Source organism: Aegilops tauschii, chromosome 2 (assembly GCF_002575655.3).
Source record: "Aegilops tauschii subsp. strangulata cultivar AL8/78 chromosome 2, Aet v6.0, whole genome shotgun sequence".
Lineage (NCBI taxonomy): Eukaryota > Viridiplantae > Streptophyta > Magnoliopsida > Poales > Poaceae > Aegilops > Aegilops tauschii.
In genome coordinates this window covers 111159491-111179051 of record NC_053036.3, presented here as the reverse complement: position 1 = coordinate 111179051, position 19561 = coordinate 111159491, and the positions used below count along the sequence as shown (strand labels likewise).

At 51.6% G+C, this 19561-nt stretch overlaps 1 long non-coding RNA gene across 1 annotated transcript; it reads right to left on the bottom strand.

The window, feature by feature from the left end:
- Window positions 1-585: 585 nt before the first annotated feature.
- On the bottom strand, window positions 586-3712 carry LOC141041561 (uncharacterized). The gene is made up of 3 exons (XR_012202013.1): window positions 2739-3712; window positions 2551-2630; window positions 586-1008 (listed from the first exon to the last, which is right to left on the bottom strand). It is a non-coding gene; the product is annotated as an uncharacterized lncRNA (long non-coding RNA).
- Window positions 3713-19561: the final 15849 nt, after the last annotated feature.

The following is a 19561-nucleotide window of genomic DNA, read 5'->3' as shown; positions in this document are numbered from 1 at the left end:
ATTCCTACCGGTAGTTCGCTGAAGACCTTATTCAAGTTTGCGTTATATCTCTCTTAATCCTTTTCAACAAGAATAAGTAGCATGCCTATCCGTTGCTTGTCATCAACTTAAGATGGTGAAGGGTAAGCATGACATAATCCTTATTCTTGTTTTCCCTTGAGGTGATTTAATTCCTTCCTCTGGAGTTCATTCGTGGTATCAATTCTCAATTCAAGTTTCTCACCATTCTTTTTTGGAGTTCCAAGTTTTCTTGGATGTCTCATCATGAAGCTCCATCTAAATCATTGCAAGGCTTCAATCTTGTTCCCTTCAACCTTAAATTCTTTTATGTTATCATTTCCTATCTGGATTTCTTCATGGACGCTCAACATGGTGGTTCATCAAGGATTTAATTCATTCTCAAAGTGTTCTTCAAGGTTCTTGTTGGAGGAGTTCAAGCATACTTCATCGTGCATTCTGAAGTGCAATTCCTTCTATCTTATCTTTTGAGATGGTGTTATGTCATCCTCGACAATTTTTCGTCATGTTTCATGATTCACAAGTTGTCAAGAAGGAGATATTCTAAAACCATCATTTTCTCTTCGATCATGAGTTGTTTCAACCCATCATAATTTCTTCGTTGGAGTATCTAGATATAGATTTCACCTAATGTGGCACCCCGGCTCAGAAAACCGGAACGCCCGGTATTCCAGCCCAGAGATCGGGGAGAAGTCTTCTGGAATACGGCATTGCTTAGCATAGAACAAACCAGCTTTCTATTATTACACGAATATGAATACAAGGTCTCCGATATTACAATGAATAACATCGGTACGGTGACACTACCCCATTCTCAGTTGCTCTATGCAAGCAGCAGAACAACTCGAAGCAGCGGAATAACTCTAGCAGCAGAACAACGACGACGGCGGTGAACTCCAATCCGCAGGGACTCTGGCTGGAATGCTTATCCTAGGTCGCACGAACGGAAACCATGACAAGAAAGCAATCAAATCCGGCATGACCTACAAGCTGGCATGACAGGGCAGGTCAGTACATTGAATGTACTTGCAAGCTCACAATAAACCAGAAGCATTCAAGACAGACAACAGCATGGCAATTACAGGTCAAACAGGAATTATCATGGGATCATCAGCATAACATGGTATCATCAACATAAACATGATACGGCTAACATAACATGAACATATTAATCCGACAATACTAGCATGCAACATGATGACACTATCATGCACCACTTATACTGCTCGGGTTACCTCCTAACCAACACACGCATCACTTACCAACCTCGGACATCACACGATCATCTCAGGATCAAATCAAGCTTTGTATAAACAATACCTTAGTAATCAGTAAACGACCACAAGGAGCTTGATCTTTACCCATGACTCTCGTACAACATCACGAATATACAACAACTCGGTATCCTCGATACCACCGTGATCCTTACGGCGATCACAACCACGACCAACTCCCAAACCATGATCCTTACGGCGATCACAACCCGACCAATAAATGGCCCGTGATCCTTACGGCGATCACAACCCGACCACTAAATGGCCCGTGACCCTTACGGCGATCACAACCCAACCAACACTTGGCCCGTAATCCTTACGGCGATCACAACCAACTTATCTCATTGTTATTAAGCACATTATTCTTATTACTGTTGACTCATGGTGTGACCTACTTTCGAACTGGGCCCTTATCCGCGGGCGCGGCTATCGATAGATTAATATACACTCTGCAGAGGTTAGTACACTGTACCCACACTACATAACCCATGGCCTCGCTCTCCCATTCGGGTGGACCAACGGCGTTTTGACAAAACCGATCTACTGCCATGACACTCACCTGGCCACTCCGACTCACTCCTCACTGAGCTAAGTCATGGGTGGCCCCATGCCTACCTCCAGACACAACGACCACCGTCGTGGCCCAACACATAAACGATCCCACACGGGGATCCGCCGGCTATAACAACTACAGGCACACAAGGCTTATGTCCGCCTACCTGATCAGGGTAGCGTGCGCCCATAACCTTCCCTCGTTGGAGGCACCGGCGAGAGGCATTCCAATAGACCCAGTTAGGACCGTCCCATACCGGTAAGCGTGGTTGCACTGGTCAGCATCGATTCAGCGGCACCATGACTCAGCCAACAGGTGTTCAATTTAATCCGGTTAACTTGAATGTAAATATGCTGAGCCATGATAAAATGCATGAACATGATATCAACATCATCATGAGGATCTCACATAACTATCCACCATATCAAAAATAACTCATATCCACTAAGCATGGCATACTGATTAGCATGACCATCTCCAACATCAACATGTACTACTCGCAAGCATAAACATATGACAGGTAATACTAGCAGGTATAACATGATCACAGAGTACAAAACAACATAGCACAAAAGTGAACATGCAAATGTAGACATCACCGAAACAACGATAACCATCTTTTCAACAAGCAAATATTTAATAAAGATTCAAGTTGAAAACCATGGCTACTGCATGACTATCATGCAAGTGGGTATTGTGGCTTGCCTGGGGATGAAGAAGGCACCAGGGAGAAGTGCGGTGAAGCCGCGGAAGGATTTGCCGGAAACAGTTCTCTCTCGGAGGGGCTGTTTAGGCGCAAGGGCAAAAAGGTCATTTTCACAGTGTCAAACCATAGTGAAAATGAAACCAACAGAACGGGCTCGACGAAACGAAGAAGCGGGCGTTGGATTCACCTCAAGCGGAGTTACGGATAAAAAGATATGGAAATTTTTCTGCCAGGGACCCATCTGTAATGAAAATAATTTCAACCAGGGGCCTAAACAGAAAAAGTGAAAACGCATTTTGGGAAAATACTCTTTCACCTTATCCAAAGGAACAGTGGCGGGGCGGACGCGTGCAGGTCCCACGGGTGGGGCCCGTCACTTATCCACGCTGGCCCGCGGGGTCAACGCCCAGCCACTGACTGGCGGGGCCCGCGGCTAGCTGGCAGGGTGGCTGGGTCGTCGTCTTCTTCTCCCCGACGCCGCCCGACGGAGTAGAGGACGGGGCGAGCTCCTGTGACGAGCTCCGGCGCCACAGACCGCCTCCGGCGAGGCTACGGGTACCGGGGAGATCGGAGAGAGGCGCCGCATCCATCCCGCCGGGGCACGGATGCCGAGAAGGACCGGAGCGATGAGGGAGCGGACTCCGGCGGAGATGCTTCGGGTGGGATTTGACTACGGGGCTATGGGGCACTCCGGCGAGGGGCAGGTAGGTGGGGAGGATCAGGGGGCCGAGGGGACTTCTCTAGTGACGGAATGAGGGAGGGAGGGGGCCGGTTTCAAGCTAATCTTGCCGGGCCGAGGCGGTGGCCATGGCGGCGATGTCGGGCAGGAAGGGGCTCTAGAGCTCGAGCGAGTGGTTGGGGAGGGCTAGTGGAGAGAGGCCAGGCCAGAGGTGAGGTCCAGAGGCTCGGGAGAGGGCTATATATAGCCGGGCGAGAGGGAGCCGCGCTGGCACCGCCGGCGACGCGTGTCCGGCGCCGCGGACACGTGTGCTCACGCATGGGCTCGGGGGAAGGCGACGGCGACGCACAGGGAGGAGCTCATGGGGAGGAGGAGGCCAAAGGAGGGGCAGAAGAAAAGGCCGAGCGCCATAAAAGCTCGGTCGGCCACAGATCTCTCGTGGGCGCTCGTCGGCGAGCGTCGGTGAGGAAGAGGACGGAGTGGGAGAGGGGTCCAGGAGAACGGCGACGACGCGGGGAACACTCTGGACATGATCACGGGCTCTAAGACGACGAGAGGAGGAGGGGGTCCAGCACAAACAGTGCTCTAGACGTGCACATGGCATGCCAAAACGGTGGTCACCACCAGTGCTGGCATGTGGGTGAGGCAAACAGCTGGAAATTGATGTCTAGTGGTAAGTCCTTTGAAGGTTGGTTTCAACTGAGGTGGTAACAAGGTGAAAGAGACTCTGGTTAAATAGTTAGTGAGCTATGAAGTTTACTACAGTAAACTTTACCAGCTCAATGTGGTCAACAGGGAGTTACTTGAAACCGAAGAAGTTGTCTGGGGTGTTTAGGCTAGGAAGGACTATGATCCTGGAAAGTTTGAGGGTAAAACGATCAAGATTTACTACAGTTACTTCACAACTGCATACTTGGTCCAGAAATGAAGATCATGATGGTGCACTCACATGGAGTGTCCACTTGAGCTCAAATTGGGCAAAGCTTAGTCATTTGGTCATATAAAGATGCTGTAAAGAGCTCATGCCAAATGGACAAACCAAAATAGCACTTGCTTCACAAACATCTCTGCTGACCATAAACTTGGAATAATTATGGTGATCAAATGGCTCATTGAAATGATGCCAAAATGGGTGGAGAGATGTTTTATGGGTATAAGAATGATCTGGTAATTTATCAGGATTTTTGAAGCAATATAAAATATACTTGCTTCACAACCTGAAAATATTGCCAGAAACAAAGATTTGCTCCTGTACTCACATAGATAATTGGATGGGGCTGAAAATGGGTGGAAGGGGTTAATATGAGCACATTAAGGAGTGTGCAAAAGTTCAACTCATTTGGGTACTCCTAGCTAGTACTTCCTTCACAAAGCCTTCTATTTGACAGAAACTTTGAAAATTCACTGAGGAAGATCGGCTAGGCAAATAAATTTGAACTTGTGCATGGGGCAATTATTTGGACATATAAACATGCCCAAAAAGGTTGGGAGTCAATAGGAGAAATATAAATGACACTTCCTTCACAAAGTGCCATTCAGGGCAGAATAGAAAAAGGAATATTGGGGGATTATTTTTGAACATGGCAATGAAACGTTTTGCCATATTTGATCAAGATATGACCCAAAAAATTTATGAGAATTATTTGGGAATTTTTTGGAGTGAGGGAAATATAGGTTGCTTCACAACCTAGGGCAATTTGAGTTATTCCTTTAATAGAAAAGGAATATTCCCAATAAAAAGAATATTGGGATTTGGGCTAGGATGAAAATGACAGGGTCTAGGGTTGGATTTGCGAATGACAAGCCACTCTGGAAGCAAAGAAGAGGTCATCTTCTTCAGTTTCCAGACCACAAAGCCACGGAAAAAGAAAACTCAGGCAAAAACCTCGGAAAAACAAAAGAAAAAGAAAGGGCCAAAAATCAGGGTGTCACACCTAAAAGCCTTCCATTGGGAATGTTGCTATTTGTGCTGCTTATCAATGATCCAAGTTATCTCTTTATCATCTTGGTGGAAAAAGTGTTCATCTCTTTTGTCGATCTAAAGCAAGCAATTGTTTCCTTTAGTGATTGGTCGTCACCTCATAATTTTGGAGATGTCCCCATAAGCCCACGCGGATAATATCTTTTCGTATTGATCTTCAAACAACTCCATTCAATCCTTCTTTTTAAGGATGCCCTAATTTCATTTCAGGTAGAACATGTTGTTCTCTTCTCCGTTCTTTTGATTCCATTCTTACATTTGTTCCAGAGGCATTGTGATGTTGTTTTCTTCGACCATCATCTCGTTTTTATCAAAGATCATGTTCTTTCCTTGCTTATCCCTTTAACCGGAGTGTGGTGTTCTCCTTTCAAGTTCTATTCATCTTATCAAGTTTTCCTTCTCTTTTCTACCGGAGTGCTGTCCAAATTCTGTCATTCTGGTTCCTTGGCTATTTCGTTATACCGGTGTGCTTTCATATTATTTTGATTCGTTAAGCTCTTGTTTCATGTGTTTCAACCTACAAGGTTTTCGCAATGTTCCTTGTTCCTCTTTTCTAATGGAGTGGTTTCAACTTCGTTCAACTCTATTGTGTTCTTTCTTTCAAGTTTTCAACCTCTCAAGGTTCATTGGTTTCACTCGTTTGTCAAAGAAGCAACTTTTTTTTACCTCTTCCTCTTCCGTTTCTCCCCGGTGCCATCCTTAGATCTCAGATCGAGATTTCTTGTAAGTGGAGGAGAGTTGTGACGCCCCAAGGCGGGCGCTCTAGATGCCTTCCATGGATTCCGAGATTCGTCGTGTGATTTGTTTTGTTCGTTGCATTCATCTTTGCATCATGTCATCTTGCCCCCTTTTTAAAACTCAGCTAAATAAATTGCATGGATCTTCGATGCATTTAGATCGAGTGAAGGGTGGCTTCTCTTTATAACTTATCCCTCCCAATACGAGGGAGCTATTATAAAATATTCAATTGATTTGGAATTACCTTTGACACACTTGCAAATAAATCCCAATGCCTTTGTTATCTCAATTATTGGTATCCGACTTGTCCTCGTATTCTTTTATCGTTTTATCGAGGCTCTTCCTAAATGTTCAACATTTTTGGAAACTTCGGATACCTACTCCTTGTTCAAACCAGTTGAATTAAATTCAAATGCATTTGAATTTATACCTTTCGATCATGCCACTTCTATTTTTCCTGGATCAAGCTCATTTTTATGAGTCCGGGAAAGTCATCCGCATGCGCAAATTCTTTCCCTAACCCTCTCTTTCTTTTCTTCTCTCAAATTCTTTTCTGTTAAAGGAAAATTAGAGAGAGAGAAGAGAGCCAGCCCAATGACCTCCCAACTACTGCAGCTCGGCCTAGCCCACAGCGCCGGCCCACCAGGCCCAGCCGCACCTAAACCCTACCCCCGATCCCCTCCTCATCTCTCGCTCGACCCCCTCTCTCTCATTCCCCTGCTCACGCCGCCAGAGAGGAGCAGAGCCCCGCTCCTCCCGATCCACCTCGCCCATGACTCCCCGTCGATCTCCCGTGCACCACCACCCACAGGAGAACCACCTCGCGCGCGACCCCGCTGCCAATGTCCCTCGCGTCCAGGCTCCTTCCATATGGCCGCGCCTTGCCGTCCGAGCTCCTGCTCCCGTAAGCCCTGCCTTCGCGCCTCCTCGCCGAGGCCACCTGGTTCATCCTCCACGCCATGGCCAACCCGACCACAAGCTCCTGCTGCAGCCGCTTCTTCCCAGCTCCTCCCCTACTTCTCCGGCTTTGTCCTCGACCGGACAGCATCAACCGGCCCGCCTCCAACGCCCGTTACTCCGGCCTCTCTCGCCTCCCTGCCTTGCGGGAGGGCCAAGACGCTCGAGCCTCGTTGTCGGCGTCCTAGATTTGGAGGTATCCAGCCCTGCTTGCCTGCGGCCCACCACGTGGCTCCATCAACGGCCTGGTACGGCCCAACTTCAACAATCAACACTGCAAGACCCTCGCGAGGGGCCAGGCCTCGCGAGGCAGGCAACGCCAAGACCCCCGAGGGGATTGGCCTCCTCAGGCTGGCTACTGAGGGGCGGAGAGTTCTATGCAAGGTTACCTCATGAGGCTCAGCTGACACGAGCCATGACGACCAAGGCCAGGCGGGCGCAGAGCGCAGGTTTCCTCTTCAGTGCAAAGGAGGCAAGCCACAGACGCGGAGTCCCAAGGAATCAGCCAAAGGTTTCCATTTTGTTACAGCGAGACCAAGACCGCCAGGATGGAAGTCTCCACGAGCCCATCGCAGCGTCACGACCAGAGGCTTTTCGCAGGCGAAGACTACTTTTGTCAGGATAAGCTCTACTACTTGTCCCCTTTCAAATCCGGTCGTTGTGGGATCCCTTCCTGCCAACATTTGGGAAGAGGACCAAGGCCACTATAAATAGGACTAGCCAACACCATAGAAGGAGGCCAGTTCATCCATTGTACTAGTTCATTCTCAGCCCTTTGAGGCAATATACCAAAACGCTGGAGTAGGGTATTACACCGCAAGGTGGCCCGAACCAGGATAAACCGTTGTGTCTCTGTGTCTCTTCGAGCTTGACGCGTTAGGCTTAGGAGGATCACGAGTAGGCAGGCTGGGTAGGTTGAGATCTCCGCACGCACCCCAAAGTTCGAACCTCTTAAGGGTTTGCGGATCCCTTAATCCGACATTTGGCGCGCTAGGTAGGGGTGCATCGGATCCTATCTTCCGTCGATCGATCCACCACCACTCCGACACCTCCATGGCCGACGTGCGCCAGGCTCGCGCCGAGCGTTGGGCTGCAGTTTCCGACCGCGTCGCTCAGACGGCTCCGACGGGTGATGGCTGTGCCCGTCGCGCTCCGTCTCCAGTGGCCAACACCGTCACATGCCCTACCGGCCACGAGCAGCAAGCTTCATCGCTGCACCCACCGGTGTGCCGTGACGGGCGCACCGCTCTTCATCATCCCACGCGCGTCGTGGCCAGCCGGATGCGCAGGCCGCTCTGCAAATGGCACGGGAGCTCCTTCGCTACCGCCCAGTCGGTGACCTCTACAAGGAGTGGCTCGAGCGGATCGCTGAGCTCGTTAGCGTCACGCACGGGGGCTGCGCCGAGTCGGCTTGCTCCCTGCCTCAGCACCTGTCGGTGTTCTGGGAACGGGGGTCCCCAGACATGCCTGCCTTGCAGCCCGCAGCATGGCTCCACCAGCAGCCCAGTGCGGCCCGTCTTCATCAACCAAACACTCAAGACCCTCGCGAGGGGCCAAGCCTCGCGGGGCGGACGACGCAAGGCCTCCTCAGGGGCGGCCTCCTCAGGCAGGCTCACGAGGGAGGCGGAGAGATCAAGGAAAAAGGGGTACCTCGCGAGGTTCCCATGATGCAAGCCATGACGACCAAGGCCAGGCGGGTGCCAGGCGGGCGCCAGCGAGCGTAGTGTACTATTTTCCCCTTTGGTGCTAAGGGGGCAAGCGCAGGAGTGGAGTACCAAGGCATTAGGCAAAGGTTTCCATATCGGTGCAACAAGACCAAGACTAGTAGGACGGCAAGACGGAGGTCATTGTGGAGCCCAAGATGGCGTCATCACTAGAGCCTTTGGCAGGCGAAGACCACCTTTAGTCAGGATATAGCTTGTACTAGTTGTCCCCTTTCAAAATGGCCGTTGTTGGATCCTTTCTCGCTCAATATTTGGGAGGAGGACCAGGGCCTCTATAAATAGGGCTAGCCACCTCCAAGGCAAGGGCATCGAAAAATCGAACCTTGAACAGAACCACCCATAAAGCACAAGAACACCTCGCCTCAAGAGGCTGTCCTTCCCCTTGTACTATTCATCACCAGCCCAAGAGGCAATCTACCACCACCACACTTGAGTAGGGTATTACACCACAATGGTGGCCTGAACCAGTATAAACCTCGTGTCTCTTGTGCTGTGATTTCGTTAAGTTAATCCTAGGGATCACGGCGAGGCTGAGAGCGAGATTCGGTAGGGGGGAATCTTCGTGCGCACCCCAGTGTTCGAACCTTAAGGGTTTTGTCGGAACCCGATATCCGACATTTGGCGCGCCAGGTAGGGGTGCGCCGGAGTCTTCCTTCCGCCGATCCGCGTCCTATCGCTTCGTCGCATCCATGTCCGACGCTTGCCGAGGCCGCGCCGAGCGCAGGGCCGCTCTCGTCGCCCAGGTCGCCCAGACGGCCCCTGTCGACGGACCCCCTCGCTGTTCTCCGTCACCTGCTGCCAACGCCGCCACCGGCCCGGCGGGGCACGAGCACCAAGCATCCGTGCTGCACCCCTCGATGCGGCGGGACGGCCGCACCGCCACTCCATCGCTGACCCCAGCCGGATCGTCGTCCCACGCTTGACACGCTCCCACGGCCGCACAGGCCGCGCTGCTCACAGCACGCGAGCTCCTGCGTTACCGACCCGTCGACGACCTCTACGAAGATTGGCTCGCCCGCTTCACCGAGCTCGTTAGTGCTGCAGGGGGCTATCCCGTGCCGTCCCTCTCGCTGCCTCCACCACCGCCGAGTACGGGTGGCGCGGCTCAGGGAGCGCCTCCACCACCTCAGCCCAAAGATGGCACCCTGGCTCCAAGGCGCGCGGCCCCTGGGCAAGACCCACCGCGCCCGGCGCCCGCGTGAGAAGAAAGAAGCTGTCAAGAAATCCCTCGGCCCCGGGAAGGTGCCCCCATGCTCCCTGCACCGACACGACAAGACCGCGTACTGCCAATGGTGGCGGTGTGCAGGCATCATCAAGAGCAAGCTCCACGGTAGCAAGGGGCTCTGGTGGCCACAGCAGGCTGTCGTGCCTTCACCCCCGAGCTGTCCAACGTCGCCTCGCCGGGCAAGTTCAAGCCAGACCTGCCTCCTTGCTATGACGGCACCCCCGACCCCGAAGAGTTCTTGCAGCTCTACGAACTGAGCATCGAGGCGGCCAAAGGCGACGAGAAAGTTATGGCGGACTGGTTTCCCATGACGCTCAAGGACGGTGCCCGCTCCTGGCTCCTGAACTTGCCTCCCGGCTCGATCTCTTCCTGGGATGAGATAAGTAGTCGCTTCATCGCCAACTTCCAGGGCACTCGAGACTGCCCCCGGCCACGGGTGACCTGCGCCGCATCAAGCAGCAGCCTGGGGAGACCCTACAGAAATACATCCAGCGTTTCAACAGCGTCCGTGTCAGGATCCCCAAGGTCACGGACGAGGCCATCATCTCATCGTTCTCTGATGGCGTCCGCGACGTCAAAATGAAAGAAGAGCTGGCCATCCATGAAGAGTTGTGCACATCCCTAGAGCTGTTCAACCTAGTGACCAAGTGCGCAAGGGCTGAGGAGGGACGCCTCTCCCTCCTCGAGCTCCCAGCTGCCGACCCAGAAGATAAGATGCTCAAGGCCAACGACGTCAAGCACAAGGGAGCAGCCGTGCTCGCCGCAGAACCAGACACGAAGCGCGGCAGGGACCAGCTGGAGTCGTCCAAGGGCAGCCGACCTTTCTGCGCCTACCACAACCTCCACACCCACAACACCAATGATTGCCATGAGCTCAGGGCCGTTCGAGAAGGACGCTTTGGTCGATGCCCCGAGCGCAATGACCGGGGCTACGGCCGAGGAGGAGGACGTGGCGGAGGACGATTGGACGACCGTGGCCTTCGCGAGGAGTGGCGCGACCGACCTCGTGAGGATCGCTGGCAGGACCAGCCTCGCAAGGGCGCCTGGAGGGATCAGCCTCGCGAGGGCCGCCCATAAGGAAACGTAGATCTTCATCTGCTGCCACCGCCAAGAAGGAATGACGACCATCATCAAGACGAGGGGGCTGGGGGCTTCCAGGAGCCACGTGCTATCGCTTGCATCTTGGGCGGAGCTCAGGCCCCAGCCTCTCAGCACATCTTCAAGCAGCTCACTCGGTAGGTGAACGCAGTCCTCCCCAAGCTCGAGGCCACGTGCCCGCTTAGGTGGTCCAAGTGCGCCATCACCTTCAGTTCAGCAGATCAACTCAAGTGTGCGGCTACAGCAGGCGTCCTCCCGATGCTCTGTTCCCCAGTCATCAGCAACATGCAGGTCACCAGGACCCTCATCAATGGCGGCGTAGGCCTTAACGTCCTGTCTGTCAAGATGTTCGACAACCTTCAAGTGCCATATGATCAGCTCAGGCCTACCAAGCCTTTCTCCGGAGTTACTGACGGCTCCACCACCCCGATAGCGCAGGTCCGCCTCCCTGTCACCTTTGGATAGCGCGACAAGTACCGCACCGAGCTCATCGACTCCGACGTCGCCCACATCCACCTGCCATACAATGCCATCCTAGGGTATCCAGCCCTGGCCAAGTTCATGGCGGTGACCCACCACGGTTACAACGTCCTCAAGATGCCAGGGACGGCGGGATCATCACGGTTCCCTATGAAGAGAAGGACACGGTGTGCTCCCTCGAGCGTGCCTTCCAAGCTGCATCAATCGAGGATCCAAGCAGCAAGAGTGAGAACCCCCCGGAGGCCATCCTCAATAAGAAGAAGCAATCGCTCCACCTGAGGCCTCGGGAGGTCGGCGTCTCGGTTGGGGCCGCGTCAGGATCAGCACCCGTCCATGGGGCGCCTCCTTCCATCGCATAGGAAGGCGTGCCCGACGCCCTCCTCGGGCAGGGCTCGGGGGCTCTCTTCTGGAGGGCCTCAGACCTTGCCAACATCACGAGGGAGGCTCTTGGGCACCACTTGGGGGCGTGCCGTGAGGCACGTTTCCCTCAGGAAGGTGCAGGGCAAGGAAAGCCCAGCATTCAGGAATTCATCACCAAGACTACTCAGGAGCTTCAGGAAGCAAGGGCCATGCATGGCGATCGCCGCATGCCTGACGTGGCTCCCCATCCGGGCGAGGATGGCGGGCTGCGCGTCAGCATCGACATCCCAGGGCTCAACCGAGCCGCATCTCAGGAGCGTCTCTGGCCTTCGCGCGTGGGAAGCTGCGAGGCTCCGCCGCATAGCTACGTTCGCATGCCTTTCGGCCTGCCGAACACGGCTGCCATCCACCAGCGACACCTGCGGAGCATTCTGGCGGCTCAGGAGGCCAGGCACCATGCGGTCCTAGCGGAGATGGAGACGGTCCTCAAGGAACCGCCTGGACTTCCATAGCCTCCCCGGGCTCAGGGTCCCGGTGGCTCATGAGGAACGGCCTCCTCACCGCGCATCTTCAGCTACTCCAACACCCCTCCATCTACAACGGAACCAGGTGACATCTCACAAGTTCATTTTAGCTAGGAGCGCCCTCAGGGCTGCATCATTCCCAGGCCGCGTGGGTCCGTCCCTGTGGCATGTATCCCTTTTTCTTATGCTTTTAGCTTACCTTGCTGGGGGCGCCCCTCGGGCAGCATCATCCCCGAGCCGCTCGGGCTTGACCCAGTGGCATGTATCCGTTCTGCTTTTACTTAAGTTGGTTTGCCTTTCATGCCTAATCTACTCGCGATTATCACCTGCTCGATTGCTTCCTACCACGAGCTCCCTCTCTTTCCCATGTGATCTGCTTGCGCGTTAAAAGGGGGCTCCTAAGCATCGCGACTCGGGAGCTCTTACTGGCTCTCCAGCCCTCACCCCCTGGCCTTGCCCATGGCATCGCGACCTGGCATACCAGTGGCGGCTGAGCTCGCTCGAGGGCCGGGACCTGAGGACATAGAGCACGAAGGAGAGAGCAGAAAAGGAGAGGGAAGGCTCACACGGGCCCAACCTAGCTACGCAACCGCTGCCGACGTTCAAGTCCGACGCAACACAAGGGAACGACCCCATACTACCAAGATAACTTTCACGCCTGGAACAACCGATCGCTATAGTGCAGAAATCTCACTTGGCGCGGCCCTGTCACGGCAACGTTACCTTCCTTTCTCACCACTCGGCGACTACTTGCGCGCTAAAGGGGACCTCCCGAGCATCGTGACTCGGGCTCTTACTGGACCTCGGGCCGCTTGACGGTGTCCTGGACTAGGGGGTACTCACCACGTCATCCCCCGATTAGTTAGATTGGGCCGAGGACCCCCATGGCCGTATACTCATGGGCCAGTTCGGACAGCCGAATTATACACAAGGAAGATTCTACAAGACTTGGTGATCAAGACAAGGACTCCTCCCCACTGGCGTATTCGGCTAGGACACTTGTTATCCTAGGCCTCTGGTACATTATATAAACCGAGGCCAGGCTTGTCGATAGATGATTATGACATTATTCATCATACCTCTAGGGTTTATACCACAACATATGATCTCGGGGTAGATCAACTCTTGTAACCCCTATACTCATAAGTCAATCCAGCAGCATGTAGGGTATTATCTCATCAAGAGAGCCCGAAGCTGGGTAAAATCCCGTGTTCATGTTACCATCGATCCTAAGACACACAGCTTGGGACCCCCTACCCGAGATCCGCCGGTTTTGACACCGACATTGGTGCTTTCATTGAGAGTTCCGCTGTGTGATCAGCAAGAGGATCAATGGCTCGACTACAGATCAACTGCGACCTCGACTTCTTCGTCAATGGCTCGACTGGTCACCTTGGCTTGACCGAGGACTGTGCCCTGCCTCCGATCGTCATGTCCGGATGAGGGCCTTCATCAACACCAACTCCGATCTCTATCAAGATCATGGAGGAATCATCCATGGAGCTCGGGGGCTCAACGTCAACATTGCCCTCGGGCAACCGTGCTGTTTTTCTGGACAACAAACTCGTATCCGCCGCCACCGCCTCCTTGAGTGTCGCTTAAACGATTGCTTTGGTGCAATTATGCGGAATTAAGTCTACAACAACCCTGCAAAATTTCGTCGAGTTCCGATGGAGGAATCTCTGACAATCTCCGATATACCGGAGCCCTGTTGAATCTGGACGAGAATCCGGACGAGTTTGGAGTGTGGTGTCCAGCATCTAGCTCAGACGTCCTTTGGAAGATCCAACCATTGATCGGCTGCAGAATTCCTATGTCTACCACCTGTCAAAAATTCAGCTCGATCCGACTGTCCAAACTCCAGGAACCTTCCGATTAGTGCATCAGTTTTAGGATCTGTTTTCTGCGCGAGAACGAATCCGACCCGAGTTCATCTTCTTTATGAATGGGATTTCAGACATCCTTTTTAAAGGAAGTTTTTGTATGGGGTATTGTGTTTTATTCTCAAACACATCCCAATAATATTAAAAGTATTTTTACAATACGATCTTCACTATCGTGCAGGTGTCAAACCGGCTCGACAACATCTCTCCACGGCGGCCGACCTGCGCTAGACACGCTGTCGCTTTGTTGAGCCGAGCTCAACTTCTTTGGATCATCATCTCGGCCAGCCGAACAATAGTTCGACATCGCGAAGGATAAAACGTCACCAACATCGCCGCTACACGGATTACACGGAGCGGGCACACCGGCATCGCCGCACGGTCTCTTCATCAAGCTAGCATTGACCACGTCTCAAGTTTCGACCTGGGTCGGCATGGCCGCACTGTTGCCTCTTCGAGCCAATGTCCGTCACGCCGAACTACTTCAACACCTCGGCTGACATGGCAGCTGCAACAACTCCTCACCGGCCTGCTCCGTCACCTCAGCTAGATCGGGGACTTGGCTATTTCTTCATCAACATACTCCGGTGACTTCAGCGTCACCAGCCGACCAGCTTCGTCACGTTAGTTGGACCGGGAGCTTTGCCTCGGCAAGCCAAGCTTTGCCAGCATCGCCATGCCGTCGCTTTATCGCCCATCAAGCAATGGGTGTGCGGATCGATTCCCAATTTTGGGAGTCACTTTTCTTCGGACCACTACAACAAATAAACCAGGTGCTATTAATCCTAACAATTTTTGCTTGTTGGGCTTATTTTTCTTTAAGTATTATTACTCTGGTTTGTCCCATCATCTGTACACAGGTCTATCAAATGGCGGCCACATTAAAAACGGTCGCGTGGTGGTTCGGTCAGTTTCCGTACATAGTTCGGTGAACGCCGCATCCGAAACTCAGACCACCCTGCAAATTCAGGCTTTGTCACGCCTTCACTGCGACACGCCGACGCCCTGCATCGACATTGGCTTCGGCGCCAGGCCACATCTCTTTAAATAAATTATTCTCGCGTAAAGCAATTATTCAAGGATTATATATATTATTATTATATCCTGGACCGCACTGTTTTATCTGTGCAGGTAATCGATTTTGACCACGTTACGTGGTCACTACTCCGGAATGCCGAACTCCTTGCTCGGACACCTCGGGCCTGGGGGCTAGGACCTCGGCCATGCCGAGGACTGCGAACCTTGTCGGTTCAATGGGCGTCTTCGTCCCGCCACAAGCCCGAATCGCGTCATCAACACCGAACACATTAACCAGCTAAGTTGCTTTCATGCTAAAAAACTTTCAGTTTTAAATTTTGTTCGGTTCGACCAAGCATTATACTTCTTGGCACAAAGTTGTTTGTGACAAAGTTCCTTGTCAAAACTTTGTTTTGTGACGCGCATATTCAAATACCCCGTTTTTGGGGGCTCCCTTGATGGAGCTTTTCCTCTTGCATATGATTATAGTTGTATGGCTTCGTTCCTTGTTCGTGTATTACGCCACAATATGCACCATATTGTCCTAAGAGATTTGCAAGCTGGGTTGCCTTGCTCCTGTGTTTACCCCTACGTTCCCAATTGTTCGGCTAGGGAGTAAAGGGAGCACCTCTGCGATTGTCACGATCGGGTCATCCGAGCCGGACCTCAGACTGGGTGAAGCCAAAAGCTAGCGCTCTTACTATTTTCAATAATGGTCGGCACACAACGGAACTCATGAGTACAAAAAATCTATTGCACAAGTCTCATAGTAATAAAGAGCAACCGAAGAAAGGTATCGGTGGGGGTACTATTTTCTTCGAAGATGCTTCTTACACTTCGTCGGTAATATAGCATAAGTTCCCTGAGTGCGCTTTGTTTGTTACAGCATTATGGCCTGATTATCTGGTTATCGAAAACACCGTCGATATTCTCGACAGGGGGAGTACATAACACTTTTCGGTCCTTGACCGAAGAGGGAGAAGCCAACGGTCGGTTAAGACGCGTATAAAGTTCGGGTGAACACAGATATGATATAAGTACTTTGGTACATACAATCATTATACATAAAATTCTTTTGTCCAAGTCACTTGGGGGCTCTTAAAATTTATATATGAGCTGTAAATGTGTTTTCTTCTTGGTCGACAGAAGCACAATTTTTTTTTTCCAATTTTCGGATTGGCACCAAACACTTGATCTTGTTCGTACGTCATGTTTTCACTGACTTTTTTGGTTTTCCAAGCTTTTGGCACTTTTAAACTATTTGTGTGTTTTTCGCATAAGTCTCACAGTGCAACGCCGGACACCTTTAGAGATTCGGCAAAAACATTCTCGGATGTTGCTATATATGCATCGGTTTTGAATTGTGTCTTCGGTCAATAGTTGGGTTGCCCGGCTCCTGTGCTTGCCTCCTATGTTCCGCTTTGTTCGGCTAGGTGTACAACAGGAGAACCACTGCGATTGTGCTTCCAGCTCGCATGGTTAAGCACCTCAGTGGGGAAAGCCGAAAACTGACTGTCACAATAAGCGCAAACTGGACAGCGATCCGATGACCGTGTTAAATGATGGGCCGTTCATAACATTGGCCGAAATGTTTACGGCTTGACCTCAGCTGGCGCCGAACACTAACCGGGGGCTCGTAGCTAGCTTCCCCAGTTTAAAGCTCCTATGACTAAGTGAAAGTTATAAAGCCAAGATATCTGATTACCTCATTTCCACTAACACAACCGCCTCCGGGCACCGAGACGTCGGCTAAGGGTTGTCTGGTTATTGCAGAAACACCCTGCGTAGTATCTACAAAGGGGTAGAAGCCGACGATGGGCCACTTACAACTGATAAACAGTCGTAATGGAGTCAAAATAAGTATATATCATCAGCATTTGTATTCATTATACAAGCGTTGCCTTCCGTAATTATCGTTATAAAGCCATAAATATGCATCAATTTGACTTAAGATTTTGGCCAAGCTGGGTTGCGTGGCTCCTGTGCTTACCCCTACGTTCCCGATTGTTCGGCTAGGCGGTAAAGGCAGCACCTCTGTGATTTTTACTACCGGGTCATCCGAGTTAGTACCTCAGACTGGGCGAAGCCGAAAGCTAGCAATCTTAAAGGATCACATTGGTCGGCAACGACGGAAGTTGAAATTTTGGTTCATTAATACCATAGAGTTCGGGAAACTTTCCCCGAACTAAGTCCTCAATATTTTCCTCCCACATTGATCGGAGTTGAGGCTTCATGATCATGCATAGCATGACAACCCAAAGAAAGGAACCAATAGCGGGACTATTTTCTCTGGAAGATGTTTCTTACGTTAAAAAGTAATATAACATATCTCTCTACGTACCTTTGTTTATAAAACCGTATGGCCGGATTGCGTTGTTTGTCATAAAACTTTGCCCTCATAAAGGCTTCATAAAGTAGGACAAACACTCCTCAGGTTCTGGCGAAGGAGGTGGAAGCCAATGGTCAGTCAACAAAGTTTTTTACAATGCGGATCCGAGCATTAATGATGTAAAGTACTTTGATACATAGAATCATTACACATAATCTGTGATTTTACTACGGATATCGATCCTTAATTCGGCCACCCGTGCCCACATTAAGGCTAAGGGGCTACTGGGCTTCGTGCTTATCATTTACAAATATTAAAGGGGGTACATCGATCCCCTGATCTGGTGTTGCCACCCGACAGTGGCTCGGGGGCTAGTGCATTGACAATCCAATGCAGAAAATTTAAAGTGCAATATAGTTTTCGAGGAGATTTATTATCCTTAGTTTGGTCGGCCGCACCCAACCTGAGTCTCGAGGACTTCGCACACCGCGTTTTTATTCCTAAGTATGCTGCTAAGCTGGGAATTGATCCTCAGGCTGATTTTACGCATCGACCTGAGTCTCAGGGCTACTAGGGTCAGCGGTTTGATTTTTTCCTCCAGGTGCATCCCGATTATTAGGCCAATACACACCTTGAGGGTTACTGATATACATATACTGGCTATACATCTCGTCAGAGATTACATTGCACAATTCGGAATTAAATTCATAAAAATCAGCCCGTGGCCAAGGTGGTGCACCACCCCAGAAGCAGTCCGACATAAAGCTCGGGCGCAAGTGGCTGGCTCCATAGAGGGCATTGCTGGTATTAAGCTTAGCTAAACTCTTTCAACTTTTTGAACCAAGGCGATCTATGACACCTCGGATATAATCCGGCGTTGGAGCTCGGATATAGTCTGGCGTTGGAGCTTGGACATAGTCCGGCGTTGGAGCTCGGATACATTCCAGCGTTGGAGCTCGGAAGCAGTTCGGCGTTGGTGCTCGGCTGCAAAAGACACCTCGAATGCAGTTCGGCATTGGAGCTCGGACGCAAGAGGACACTGCCGCCCGGGAACAACTGCAAACCCGAGGTGTGGCATTAAAATAACAAGGCATTGATAAAGGCCGAGAACTTAAAGGGGCTCCTCGGATACCCGACATGTAAACTCTTCGGATTTACTTCGGCGATTCTCAAGATCGAAGATGAGCAGATTTGTTGAACCAGTTTTCAAGACCGACGGCCGAAGATGAAGAACAGTGCGGAACAATCGAGGAGCGTCCCCAACTTGAAGACCGGTTCAGGGGGCTACTGACGGTGTCCTGGACTAGGGGGTACTCACCACGTCATCCGCCGATCAGTTAGATTGGGCCGAGGACCCCCATGGCCATATACTCATGGGCCAGTTCGGACAGCCGAAGTATACACAAGGAAGATTCTACAAGACTTGGTGATCAAGACAAGGACTCCACCCCACCGGCGTATTCGGCTAGGACACTTGTTATCCTAGGCCTCTGGTACATTATATAAACCGAGGCCAGGCTAGTCGATAGATGATTATGGCGTTATTCATCATACCTCTAGGGTTTATACCACAACATATGATCTCGGGGTAGACCAACTCTTGTAACCCCTATACTCATTAAAGCCAATGAAGCAGCATGTAGGGTATTATCTCATCAAGAGAGCCCGAAGCTGGGTAAAATCACGTGTTCATGTTACCATCAATCCTAAGACGCACAGCTTAGGACCCCCTACCCGAGATCCGCCGGTTTTGACACCGACACCACTCACCTCCTGGCCTTGACCACGGCATCGCGACCTGGCATAGCAGCGACGGATGCAGACTGCCTGGGAACTGGGACCTGTCAGCGTAGTGCACCAAGTCGTCGCGAGGTTAGAAAGGGGGAACCAAGCCGGGCAGGACAAACGCTCACGCGATTTCGTAATAAGGATAGCATCAACAAAAGACATCGCAGACCCTTTACACGCCCTCGCGGGGTATTGCTTGATTCCTCGCAGGGAACGAAAGGAGAGAA